Below are 13,831 nucleotides of genomic sequence, written 5' to 3' on the forward strand. Positions count from 1 at the left end.
TTTGTTTACTTCACATATGCCCAGGAGAAGAGCAATCTGTGTCACACAACTGCCTGTGTACTTCTGATGGAGCATCTCACATGTGATAGCTTGGCTGAGATTTGGCTGGTTCAGGCCACCTGACTGCAGAAAATGGAGCTCAAAACAGGAGCCTTAACCAGTTTGCCCTTAAGGCTGGCTCTCTTTCAGTCCTCAAAACAAGGTGGTTGCATAGGAACGGTTCCTGAAATGTGCTGACCCCCAAAATGTGCCTGGGAATTGTCTAGGACAGCGTCCAACACCATGCCAGGCATTGGCTGGAGAGTATAGCAGGGTAGATGCTTGTGCTCTAGTAGCTAGAAACATTGCTAGTGACTGCTGAATTTACTCTTATAGCTATAGTTGAATGTTTCCAGCCATGTTCCCTAGAGGCGGTCATTGTTTACAGCTTTAATAGCTAGAAAATGTGAATTTTCTGACCATCTCCACGCTTTATGGCACATCTTTCAAGCTGTTCTAATGAAGAAGCACTAGCAACAAAGTTATTACTTACTCCATAAGCAAAATTTGTCTTCTGGGCAGCTCTTGGTGTAAAGGTACTTCAAAAAGTGTCTTAATATTCTGCAAACAAATCAATTATTTATAATTGTGTTGTCTTTAGATGTGAATTAAAGTAATGATCTTTCTTATAGAGTTGAAAAGAAAGCAGACAGATTTAATTGAAGTAAATGAAATCTACATGACCACCTGTTTTGTTTTTTAAACTTTATAGGAAATCAATGTATTGACAGTAGCATTGGTCAACCAAGACAGAGAAAAAAATTCGGAGAAACGAAGTCCAGGTCTAAAATCAGAGAAAGAGGCACTATTAATAGGTAAGATAACCCAAAATAAGTTTTTTTGAGAACAAACTGCCTTTTAATATTTTTTTTTTTGATTGCATATGCATTTGCATGCACCTTTGCATTAAAAAATAATTAAAAAAAAAAAAAGATTCTTGTCTTTCATCTGGATTCAGATTGGCTTTTAGTAAGAGAAATCCTAGAATACAAGTGAACTTTTGCTTTCTGAAAAAATCTGCAGTTTAATAAAAGAGTGCTCTGCATTTAGAATTGTAACATGTGTGTATGAAGATTTCCTTTACATCTAAATTTAGCAGGTTAGAACTGTATAACTCATTAACAGTTTATTAGACAAAATGCTGAAGGAGAAGGGGATGGAAAAAAATATTAGCAAACCACCAGGCAAAAATATGTGTATTTGATGTATTAAGCAAGCCAGATTTATGCTTTTGACATTAGGTGAGGGAATTAGCCATATGAATATTTATAAAGAATACCACAAGGACTGTTGTATCCTTCACCTAGAATAAAATCATAGAAATAAACTATTTAAAAATACCTAAAAACTAAAACTCAGAGGCAGTGGTCCAGGTAACTAGTACCTAGCATTTAGGGGCATAAAAATGTTAGTGGTGCCCATGCTGCCCTTGGAGAGTATATGGAGGAAAAGACTATAAAAGAAAAACAAAATTACTAAAAAAGTTGTGATGGAACTCCACTCAGTAACTACAAAAGGTTTTCTGGTGATGTTTTCTTTGCTTTGCATGGAAGAGCTAGCTTCCTGCAATTATAAAGTCTTGGGCACACATCTTACCAACGCAATACAACTGGTAAAACATTTTTTTAATACAACAGAATTTCCAGTCAACCCAACCAAATGTGTGGGTCTTGATTTTTGTTTCAAGAACTCTTGTGTGTGTGCTTATGGTCACACATAATACAAGGAAGACAACTGCTACGAGGACATTGCATACAACTTAAATACATGTCCCTCCTTTTGCAGGATCAGAACTCTGTAAATGCTATTGGAAAAACGAGGGAGGGGAAAAGGTGCTCTTTGCAAATTCAGTCTAAAATGAGTTAAATTGTACTTATCATTTTCAACCATGGACAGTATTTGGGGAAAACTGAAATCCAAGATTATCCTAATTCATTCAGCATCAAGAAAGCAGTATGGCCTGCAGTACACAAGATACAGTGACCCATTTTTGTCAATTGTAAGCATTTTTAATCCTGGTGTTTATGCTTTAAATATAAGGAACTTCCCCTAGGGTGGTTCAGCTAAGAAACCCATCCAAACAGAGCTGAAAATATTTGCTCTGATTCTTACAGTTCAACTCTCCCCAAACAGTAAGTAACACACATGACATTCTGTATTTTCACTGTTTGTTTAGAAGAGGAGAAATTGGATAGTGCTTTTAATAGCAATTCTGATGCCCCAAATCTTGTTTTCTCCGGTCATCATTGTGCTGTCACTTGATTTTCAGTGCAGAAAAAAATCACTAGACTTAGATCCTGACTCCTCCTAAACCACTTTTATTCCTATACCTTTTACAGTGATCCTGTAAACAACAATAAAGACAGACAGAACTGGCTTTCTTTTAAGAGAAAATAAATGAGTAAATATGTCAAAAAGGATTTGTGTTTTCTTCAGCAGTAGTTAGGGGTAATATGGATTAAACACTTTTCATAACCAGCATCAGTGTAATTACTAGAAAAAATTTGAGGGAGTGTGGTTTGTGACACAATTATATGAAACGTTTTCACAACAGAGCACCCAGTGAAGGGGAAAAAAGCAATAATTTTACCATTACAATATCCACAATTTTATATTGGTAAATCAAGCATAAAATTGGTAGTTGAAATGCTTCCAGCAAGTCTTTGTTTAGAAATTCCTTTATTCATCAGTATATTATCTTGGTCACTTACTTGCTAACTGCTGTCATTCCTGAAGATGAGCTATTGTGTTTACCATGTTATTATGACTGTATTAAAAATGTGCCATTTTCTTATGTTTATTGGGTTGTGCAAGAAAAATAGGAATCATAATTCATACTGAAAAACCTGCAAGAACAGACTATTCAGAATTATTTTGCTTATTTTAATGATATACTGTCTAAAGTAATTTCAATATTGTGTGCGTTTGTTTTTAATACAGGTATCATATCCACATTTCTTCACGTCCACCCTTTTGGAGCCAATATAGAATATCTTTGGTCTTATATGCAGCAGTTGGACTCTAGGGTAAAAAAAATTTAATCAAAATCTGTTTTCTCTATTGAAATACTGTATTATTCTTTACTGCAGGTTAAACTCTTCGTGTATTTCCATTAGAAAGATAATGGGATATGGGGCTTGGGGGTTTGCGGTCTTTATTCATTTGCAAATTACAATACACCTACTTCTGTTGAGGTCTTATGCCTTGCTCTGGTTAGCTATTCTTTGTGGAAAAGAAGAGCAGAGCTTTAAATGACAAAGACTAGCAGCTGATTTCATGATACTGATCCTGAAATACAGCTGAAGAGAAAGAAAACAGAACAAGAGGCAGATGTAGCTGTGGCCATTAAACCGTACAGAATTTTAGGAGATAATTCCCTATTCTTCTAAAAGTTGTTAGTCTAGGGTCACATTGAACATAAACTTTTATGAACACGTAAGTGGACTGTGAAACATACATATCCTTTGACTCAACATAGAAGCAAAAGAGCCTCAAAAAGGAGTTTTCTGGCCCTGTTGCTAAATTCAGAAAGCTGTGGCCAACACAAATGTGATGGCACCATACTATAGCATGAAAAAGTGTTTCTTAACGCATCAGTTTCTACAGTCCATAGCCAATACACACCCATAAAATAAGACACTGACTTTTAAGCAAATACTGTAGGATGAGATGAATCAAGCCCTGTACATGTTTATTTCTTTCTGCTGAATGGTAAGCAAGTCAAGGGTGAGAAGCTCAGCTTTAAAATAGCCAGCTTTGATCAGGTTAATGCTACTCTCAGATCCAAACAAGGGCTCTGCAAGACACTAGACTGCATGAGATACTTGGTAGATAAAGGGGTCATCCCCAGATTAGCCGCAGCTCTGATCCAGATCTGCCAATATCTCTTCTGAACATGGGGGTTATGCTGCTTGCCCAGACCTTCTTGCAACATGGAGTCAGGAGGCGGCCATGAGGTGCACCTGGGCTCAGAATATGAGCAGCACTCCTTGTGTGGTGCTTGTTAGAGATGTCCCCATTGATCCTGGTAATGTTCTGTTCCTGACCACTTCCTCCAGCAATGTGACCCACAACCAGTATCACCTTCCAACTGCTCTGATGGGCTGCTTCATGCCTCTGGAGGATCCTTCTGTTTCTATGAAGCAGAGGAGATCCTCTATAAGCAGAAGAGATTCTGAGCTAGAAGCCCACTGGAAATAAGTGAGTTTGCCTAGAGAAGTGAGGAAGGATGATGCAGTTTGTCTGCATTACCTTCAGGCCATGACAGCTCAGATCTGGTAGTGCTTTGAAATCCATTGTTAGCCATAAAAACAAAGGAGTAGTGGAAAAGGATGGTAGTAAAAGGTGAGGACTTACTGCATTTCAAATTTAAAAAAATCTGATTTTACCAAGCCCTGATATAACCAGAGCTTCACAGCTGTATTTGCAGCCCTTCCTCTTCTGCCACAGTTCCTGCAGCACCCAGTCTGCCCAAGTTCTTCAGTCATTCAAATCACTCCTTAGCACATTGTATTTGGCTAAGTTTTAACAGCTTTTCCCCCTCGCTGACCACTCCAGCTCCCTCTGTCTCAACTAACAACAATGAACTGGAACACCAGTTCCTTGGGCTCCAGCACCACTGCTCATTGCTTCTGCCTGCAGAGCCCTTCAGCTGCCTCCCCCTTTGCTGCTGCAGCCCCTCCTTCTGTGTGTTTGTGGGCTCTTTTTTTTGTGTGAATTTCTAGTCATGTGAGTAGCCTGTTGGCTTCTGCAAGGCTGCCAGGATCAGGTAGCCTTTAACTTGCAATGGATGAGGCATTGTCTTAGTCCCTCCAAGGCACCAAAGTGCCAGCCCCTGCAGCTACCACTCGACCTCCCTGCTGCATAATGAACACAAGCTTCAGAATTTGACCTCACTGGTTTATTTTGGAAGTAACTGCTTGTAGCAACAAATTACTTTTTAATAGCACAATCCTGAGATGTAATCTCAGAGATTAATTTCAATTACTTTCCATGGTTAGCCTGTCATTCCTCACCTGAACAAGAATGAGAAGGTCAGCATACCCATGCGGGCTGAGGGCTCAGTATAGAGCTCAGACACATTACCCAAACGTAACCAGTTATCCATTACTGCCATAAGAGTACGTAAAAGATGGACCTGATTACTTTGGGGCCGTAGACTGACTGCCTCCAACACAGATTTTTCAGCACCACCTTAACAAATCATTTAATCTTTCTGTCTCGCTAAGCTCTTCAGGAAAAATAAAAGGTGATAGATATTTTCGCACTTCCTTTGGGTGTAATAAGGTGTAATTAGTGTGTTCTGTGTTTATACACTGCTTTGAAAATGAAACTTTCCATCTTGGGAGTGTCCTACAAATGTGAATAAGCAGAAATATCATCATTGCTAGAGAAGTCTATTAAACCATGGAGATACCTGTAGACAACAGGCAGAACCAATACATTTCTTCACTTTTCCTTGCATGACCATCACTTTCCAAAAAAAAAAGTAGCTACAAAATAGAAAGTTTCATTTTCCATGGCCACTCATTTCTTGACTTCTCTACTGAATGTATGAGAAAGGTTGCTTTTGTGGAAGTATTTTCTGCAGTGGGAACATTTTTCCCATTAGGATTGTGACCAGTTATTAGGGTTTCAAGACCGTAGAAATATCCTGAGCCATGCTGAGTCAGGAACTTCACTACTCATTTATCTGGGACTGCTGAACTGGGCCAGACTGGGAGAGAATGGCTCCAGAGATCCAGAGATGGTCAACTCTAAGTAAAAACAAAACAAAACAAAACAAACAAACAAACAAAAGTGAGCAGATTAAAAATAATGTCTCTGTGTTAGTTTTTTGTTGCAAGAGAAAACTGATGGAGCTGAGTGAAGAAGGAAGAGTTTTCACATGCCTTGGATTTTTATTTTATTTTATTTTGTTTTGTTTTGTTTTGTTTTATTTTATTTTATTTTATTTTATTTTATTTTATTTTATTTTATTTTATTTTATTTTATTTTATTTTATTTTATTTTATTTTATTTTTAGCTTATTTCCTCTTTCCAGTCCAAAGGGCAGTTTTCTCACTTTAATTTTACCTTTCTGTCTTTCCCAGATCTCTGCAAATGAGATAGAAATGCTTTTAATGAGACTGCCACGCATGTTTAAACAAGAATTCACTGGTGTAGGAGCAACACTGGAAAAGAGGTGGAAGTTTTGTGCCTTTGAAGGAATTAAAACTATCTGACTGTGACTAGTAATGAAGCTATGCAGAAGAAGAATTCCTAGAGCATGGCAGGGTTATAAAGTATTAAAGTAAGAAATTTGGTTTTTGGCACATAGTAGTATGTTTTCAAAGTTATCCAAGCCTAATTTTAGTTACATTTGTGACGTTCTCTTGTGAGTGGAAATTGTAGTTGTGCACCAGTTCCTAAAATAAAATTAAAAAATTAAAAAAAAAAAAAAAAAGACTTTCAAAATGTGACAGATCTGTTTCCTATGAAAACTGAAGAAAGATACCACAGTCATAATGATTTCAAAATACTACATGTCCTACATCTAAGAAAAGCTCATTGAGCAAACAGTTAAAGAGAAAGATTGCCCGGTTGTGGTCGCTAAGCCTCAGCAATGTGTATGTAATATGTAGTAGAACTCATTAAGTTTTGTTATTGAAAGTTCTTTCTGTTTAGTAAGAAAACTGAGTAATTTTACAGTGAGGGAAAGCATACCAAAAGAAAACTTGAAGATGTGTCTGAAGTTATTGTATTTTGTAAATTAAGTTATATGCTGTACCAGGGATTTTTGCCTTATTGAAAGAGGCCTGAAAATGTGATTGGAGTCCTCGAGAATGCTTTATCAAGAATATTATTTTTCTAATGTAACTATTCTCCATTACAGGTTCTTTTAACATGGATTGCATATCAATTTTCATAAACATGTAAATAAGGAGGAAACCAGTGTTACTGTATTGTATTTGGTATGTAACATTCAGGTTTATGCATCAAAATAAATATTCAGTTGCATTACTGTTACAAATTTTATAGCAGATATATTAATTTTTATCAATAAATATGACTTCTACCTTACTGTTTGTACAAGTTTTTCTTTTGATGTTTTTTGAATAATTATCAACCCAGTAAGAGTCTGCTGGCATTTGTCCTTGTTCTAAACTATTAGCCATAGATAACTTGGATAAATTAACTTGGAATAAAAAAAGAGCTTGCAAGATTAGCTATAACTAAAATAGCTAAAGTTATTGCTAGAAGAAACACCAGCATGGAGTTTTGTTTATCTGAACAGATTTCATTTGTTTTTCAGAAGGGCAGCCAGGTTAAAAACAAACCTCATTTTCAGTGTGGTGTTGGGTAGTGGCAATGCATCCAATTAGTTGCTCCTTCTAACTCCCAGCTAAAGCTTCTGGCCTTTGGCCAGGCAAGGAATGGAATAACTTCTGGTGGTGTTCCTAAGTAGGGACATTGACCTGAATCATTATTTACTATTTACTGTCAAACACACAGTACTCCAGCACTCCTATAACAGCCAGTAAAAGCTGAAGTAAGTGTGTGCATAAAACAAGCCAGGTGAGTATGGAAGGAGTGGCTCCTCCCAGAGCCCTACTTTGAAGAACTGCATCAGTACAGCATTTAGCACGGTGCTAAATAAGAAACAGCAACCCTCTCCAAATCACACCTCTGTGTAGGCAGAGGAGCTGGCCACAAGAGAGTCAACCCTATAAACTGGGGCACCAACAGCAGGAAATGTGGCAAATTGCAACAGATGCAGAGAGTATCCAGACACATGTCAGAGTGATGTTTCACTCAGGTTCTTCAATAAACAGCAATTAGTGTCAAATGTAATTAGTCATGAAGGAACTCTCTTACATGGCTGTTAGTGATTACTGCTTTAGGTCCTATTTCTCTTCTGGCATCTACCTGAAATATGGAAATATTATATGAAATGTTAGTTGTGTACAAAAGGGAAAAAGAAAGAGGCTTAGCGGGTCTATTATGGAAGAAAATTATGCTTTCAGCCTTTACACACCAAAAATGTTTTAAAGAACATACACCTCTATTATGGCTGCTGCAGGAGCTATATTAAGGTAAGTTACTTAGGTGAAACTAGTAATTATATGCCAGTTATGTTAATGAAAATTAACTAGTTTAATCCAAATAGCTACTCTTTCTTCTCTTGTGATCATACAGACCTATGAATAATTCAAGAAAAAATGTGTTAGGTCTGACAGCTCTTATTTAAGTACTGTAACATAAATGTGTATGGATGGCACTTAGACTGGGGAAAAGAGATGTGAGAAAACTTTCACCTCACCTTTTTTTCATGCCATATTTATTCATTATATTATGTCGTCTTCCCGTTTCTCGTGCTCTCCTTTTTGTCCTTTTAGCTCATCTCCCCTCCCACAAAATTCTTATCCCAGATAGCCCCAAAATATTTAAAGCTGATAGGACTGTTGTAACCCTTGTAATCCTTGTAACCCTCATGCTTTCTCTTCTCCTTCCTTCCTTCCTTCCTTCCTTCCTTCCTTCCTTCCTTCCTTCCTTCCTTCCTTCCTTCCTTCCTTCCTTCCTTCCTTCCTTCCTTCCTTCCTTCCTTCCTTCCTTCCTTCCTTCCTTCCTTCCTTTCCTTTCCTTTCCTTTCCTTTCCTTTCCTTTCCTTTCCTTTCCTTTCCTTTCCTTTCCTTTCCTTTCCTTTCCTTTCCTTTCCTTTCCTTTCCTTTCCTTTCCTTTCCTTTCCTTTCCTTTCCTTTCCTTTCCTTTCCTTTCCTTTCCTTCCTTTCTTTCCTTCTTTCTTTTTGTTCTGTTTTTCCTAGACTGTAAGTGCTTTAAGAGTAGATTTTTAGTCATTATTTTGTACCAGCTAAAATAGAACCTCATTGACTGGCCTTTAGATATCATCATGAAAGACCTAAACTTTAGGTCGAGATAGAATGCGATGTCTTGCCATATTGTAATGTATCAGCTGAGACCTCGAAACCAATGGATCACTTGGTGTCATTAGGTTGGCCCCCAAATTGGCTTTAAAGTCATGTGCTTAATGGCTTTGGGAGAAAATGGATGAAAATGCTCAGCTCCATTGCTTAGCTGCTGAAATATTCTGGTGCTGATTCTTAGGGCTTCTACCTGAGAGTCCTGAAAACAGTACCATGGGATGAATGTCAAGCAAGCCACCTTTGAACAATATCTCTTGCAGATATGTTATTGATATATGGAGAAGACAGTTATGTTCTGGAAGCCAGTGTTAAATTCTAGTGATGCACTCTTTAGCTGGCTAATCTGAGCAGTAGTGTCAGTCAATCTGATGCCATCACAGCCCAGAGAATTGCTCTAAATAGCCCAGAGAGTGGCTAAATTGTACCCAGTGAGATGAGGCAGTGCAAGACCATAGCAGGTTTCCCCAGTTGAGTAAGGTTGAAGGGGGCCACTTATTTGACAAAGACTCAACGTAATTTACAGTTAACAGGAGCCTCACAACAGTAGTTGGAAGGAAAACAAGGGAAGGAGAGGCCAAAGACACCACACCACCAGGCTAAACACGAGCTCATTAGGTAAGACTGTGCAATGGCCTGGCATGAAACTGCAAGTTATGGCAGAAGGTTGTAGCAGTGTCCCCTCTTCTCAAGTAGGGACTAATGATGCAGGAGAAGATTTGGTTTCCTGTTGAGCAAACATGCTTAGGGTATTTTGCTGAGAGCTGTGAGCCAGATTGTCCTGAACTCCAGTTATTCTGTGAGAGCTTTTTAGATCACCCTTGGCTTTAAATTGTCTTAGAGTAGTAGCAGAGTTGATTTTTATCAGTTTAGAGGGACAGCCTTGTGCTGGACTGTGTTTGTTTCCCACCTGAAGGATTAAGAAACAAAGTTCAAAACCTCCTGGGCTAATGTGCATTTCACTCTGCACATTCAAGGGACATGAGTGCACCCTCCCTGATAAACAGCACTTTATTCACACTGTTTGATGAAGACTGTATTATCCAAATTAGTAAAAAAGAAACTTCTAATACTAGCTTGTGCTACTGCAGATAGTGAAGATTAATTTTTATTTATTTATTTATTTTGAAGTGTGCATGTTTCAGGCAAAGTTTGCATGTTCACAACTGCCAGACCATCACATGCACTTATGGAATAGCAATATTGAGGTTAACAGAAAATCCTGTATCAAGAAGTATGTAACTACATTTTGTTACACAACAGAAAAGACTGTGGTTTCTGGAGACCAAAAAAAAAAAAAAAAAGAAAAAAGAAAAAAAGAAAACTTCTTGAAAGCATTCTGGGTGGTTTGTTCAAGTTAAAATTCTTGTCTTGCAAGCATGGTTTAATTTAAAATCAGAATGGTTTTGACAGTCATCATCAGTATAACACAAATGATTTGATCTAATGTGAGTTGACTTGAGAAGGGAAAGGTTTGAGTAGAGGAAGGGGGAAAGGAATTGGTTGGTTTGGGAGATACATTGTTTCTGTGCCTCCAGGAGTACCCAGATCTGATATAGGACTGATGTTCACTTTGCACCATAGACTACCCATTTTGCTGAATCTGCCATCTTCCTACATTTATTGGCATTAAGTGCCAATAAAGCAGGACAAGATCTGCAGGAATCTGCTGCTTCTCCCAGACTCTCTGAGAGCACAGTCAATGTGACTGCTTGGTCTTACTTAATAAATTAAAATTGAGTGTTTCTAAAACAAGTCTACTGAAAAAGCAGCCAAATCAGGAAATTATGTTTAGAAGGTACATATATTCTGAACACAGAAACTCATTGAATACATGGAAATCCTCATTTGTAAACAAAATCAAACGTGTGCTTAGGAACAACGGATTTAAGAGTTGTGACTCACACTGGGTAATAAATATTGTGTCTGTTCAGACTTAATGGGCTGGCCCAATGTCATACTCCCTCTCAACAGGGATATTTAAGGGGCAGAAAGAGGAAAAATAATATGTATTCCTTTAAACCTAGTAGATAGCATTCATGCAACTCTAGCAATGCAGTATTATAATCAATTCTCAGACTTATGGCTGGTGAGTACTTCTCACCAATTCATGTGCAGCTAAAGACGTTCTATTGAAGGCCAAAAGAAATCATCCGCTTGGACTGTTTGTATCATAACCATGTTACAGTTAATTCTGTAGTGATTCCAAAAGCATACAGTTAATTAAAATACATCTCCCATATAAACACCTAGCTGTAATCAAAGTTATCAAGTGATATGAAAGATACTTTTTTGACTGGTAGATTGTTAGAAGAGGTCAATATTGTCCAAATTCTGTCCCTGCTTCCTAACTTGATTTTTTTCTGGCTTCATCTAGACAGTTTTGCTTTTCTCTGCAAGATTTAATAATCCTTTAGTACTGCATATTTTCTCCCTGTGAAGATATTTATATATTGTAGTCTACTTACTTCTCAGTATTCTTTCTCATAAACTAAACAGATTGAGCTTTTAAGTGTTTTGCTATAAAGTATTTTTCTTCCCTTCTGCAAAGTTTTTTTTTTTTTTAATATCCTTTCCAATTTTTCAGCACCTGTTTTAAAATGTGCCCAGCAAAGCAGTTAGGAGTGTTAGCCTGATCAATGCTGTACACAGACGTGAAGTCATGTCTCTGCTCCTGCTCACCTCTCCACCTCCTGTTCCGATCAGGCTGTTAGCTAATCACAAATGTCAAAGCGGCAGTACAAGTAAATCACTGTTAGGTCATCTTATTCATCCTCCTGGTGTAACAGATTCCCCTGCGTTGGTGTATTTCTGTAAGCCAAGCTTGGTTTTTCAAACCCTACTGATAGGCTTGTTTGTGTAAGGGCAAAGGTCCCGCCCCTTGAGGGCATTTTGGGGTTTAGCTCCCATGCACGGCCTTCGGGATTTGTTCTCTACCAGGAGGAAAGGCTGGATAATTCCATGATGTTTATAGCCTTATGTGATTAAAATGGGGTAATCAGATCTGCTGTCAGGATGTTAGCTGATCGCATCAAGCATTCAGAGGGCAATCGCACAGGCTTTGTCTAGACTAGGGTTTAAATGTGTGTCATTAGCACATATTAGCTGATACATTTTAAAAGTCTGAGGCAGACAAGGCATAATGCCTTTAATGTGAAAAGCTGGCTGAGTTAGGCCCTTGGGCATTGGCATCTACATGGGTTTGTCTATTTCAGAGTTTTAGAATAAGTTAGCCAAGGGCTTGTCTGCAAAGACCAGTTAATTTGGAAGAAGGTAGGCTATGAATTTAAAGGACTTCTAATACTCCAGGTCTCTAAGACCAGAAAGGGATTCATTCTCAAGTAGTTACTGTGAAATAGCTCTGTATAGTAGCATTATACACTTATCTAGGTAAGTTTTCTCTTCTTTAAAACCTTCCCCCCAAAAAACAATTCCCATATGAGAGGTGCGGTATTTATAAATTAACCCTCCAATGCATTTTTGCTTTCATCACTGCTCCTCACTGAATACAGCTGATTAGTCTGTACTTTATCAGGGGAGAAGGGTGGAAAACTTGTACACTCTGCAGATCTGTGTGCTGACGTTAAAAGCTGACTTGCATTTCACAGGGGGGAGACATGGTATGCTTGTGAGAGGAATGGGAGTGGAGGAACAGAACACCATAAAATTGGATTAAAAGTAGAGGAGACTGGAGGAATTTTATTTGAACATGGCATTCCATCAAAAAATAAAAATAAGATAAAAAATCCCAGGACATCTCAGAATCCTCTTATAAACCAGAAGGAGGAGCAGGGAAAAAAAAAAAAAAACAAATGATTTGATAGTACAAATCATTTTATGATTTATGATTTATAAGTATGGTGGCATTGAATGAATTGTGGTTTCTTGAGTTTTCTTAGTTGGTTCTGTCCATGGGGTCAGGTCAGGTGAGTGTTATGTCTGAGTCTCTCTCTAAAGAGGAACCTTCCAAAATCACCCTGCAGGCAGCTCTATCCCATAAATGAGCTACTCAAATCATACAAATTTCCAATAGCAGAGGAGCCCTCATGCAAGAAAAACCTGCAGCTCCAGCTCTGCAGTTCACGGGTTGAAAAAGCATGGTGACATTAAGAGAAAACTTTCTTTGTCCTTGAAGGCCAGCGAGGACATTTGCTCGTGGAAAGCAAACATTTACCAGGCAGTCAGAACTGATTTCAGAATGCCATTTCTGCCCTATACCCCTCCTCTGACTGACTGTCACCCTTGCTGGGATTTGTCACTTGGTTAGATGGAGACGACAAAGCTAAAATCTCATCAGAGCTGAACCTACACTTTTATCTTCAGAAGATGAACCACCATGGGTGACATCATGCCATCGATCCAAAACTAACTGAGTTGATACAGAATTACCAGGCAGGAACTGCTTTATGGGAGGATAGTAGGAGCCCGTTTTGCACAATGAAACATATCAACAGAGAAGCAAGCCAGATGGTGGCTCAACAGCAGAAGATTTCTGAAATTAATTTCCTACCCTGAGAAGTTCTTGATTGGCAGCTCTGGAAACAGACTTTCTGTTTGTCCACAGGGCAGGACAGGAAAAATGTCTAATATTGTCCCAGCAGAGATGTACAGAAATCGCTTGCTGTTTCATTTCCATCCTTATGAAATCCTTGCCTCATACATGCAAACTGCAGATGAATGAGACATCTGCAGAATGCACATTTGACCCTGATTTGAGGCCACAGAACTTTTGCTCATTAAAAGTTTAGTTTCAGGGCTGGATTGGAACCTCTGATCTACAAAATGGATCTCCTACTGTCCAAGTACAAAGTTATCCAGTGACTGAGGAGGGGAAGCCAGACTTCCTTGAGGCACAGTGAAGAAGCATGCCC

The 13,831-nt window shown here is 38.3% G+C and overlaps 1 long non-coding RNA gene across 1 annotated transcript; it reads left to right on the forward strand.

Moving 5' to 3' along the window:
* Positions 1-749: 749 nt before the first annotated feature.
* Positions 750-7,064, forward strand: LOC309890824. Its single transcript, XR_014319457.1, has 3 exons — positions 750-854; positions 2,980-3,065; positions 6,132-7,064. It is a non-coding gene; the product is annotated as an uncharacterized lncRNA (long non-coding RNA).
* Positions 7,065-13,831: the final 6,767 nt, after the last annotated feature.

Source organism: Aythya marila, assembly GCF_965140915.1.
Source record: "Aythya marila genome assembly, contig: HAP1_HAP1_SCAFFOLD_1109, whole genome shotgun sequence".
Lineage (NCBI taxonomy): Eukaryota > Metazoa > Chordata > Aves > Anseriformes > Anatidae > Aythya > Aythya marila.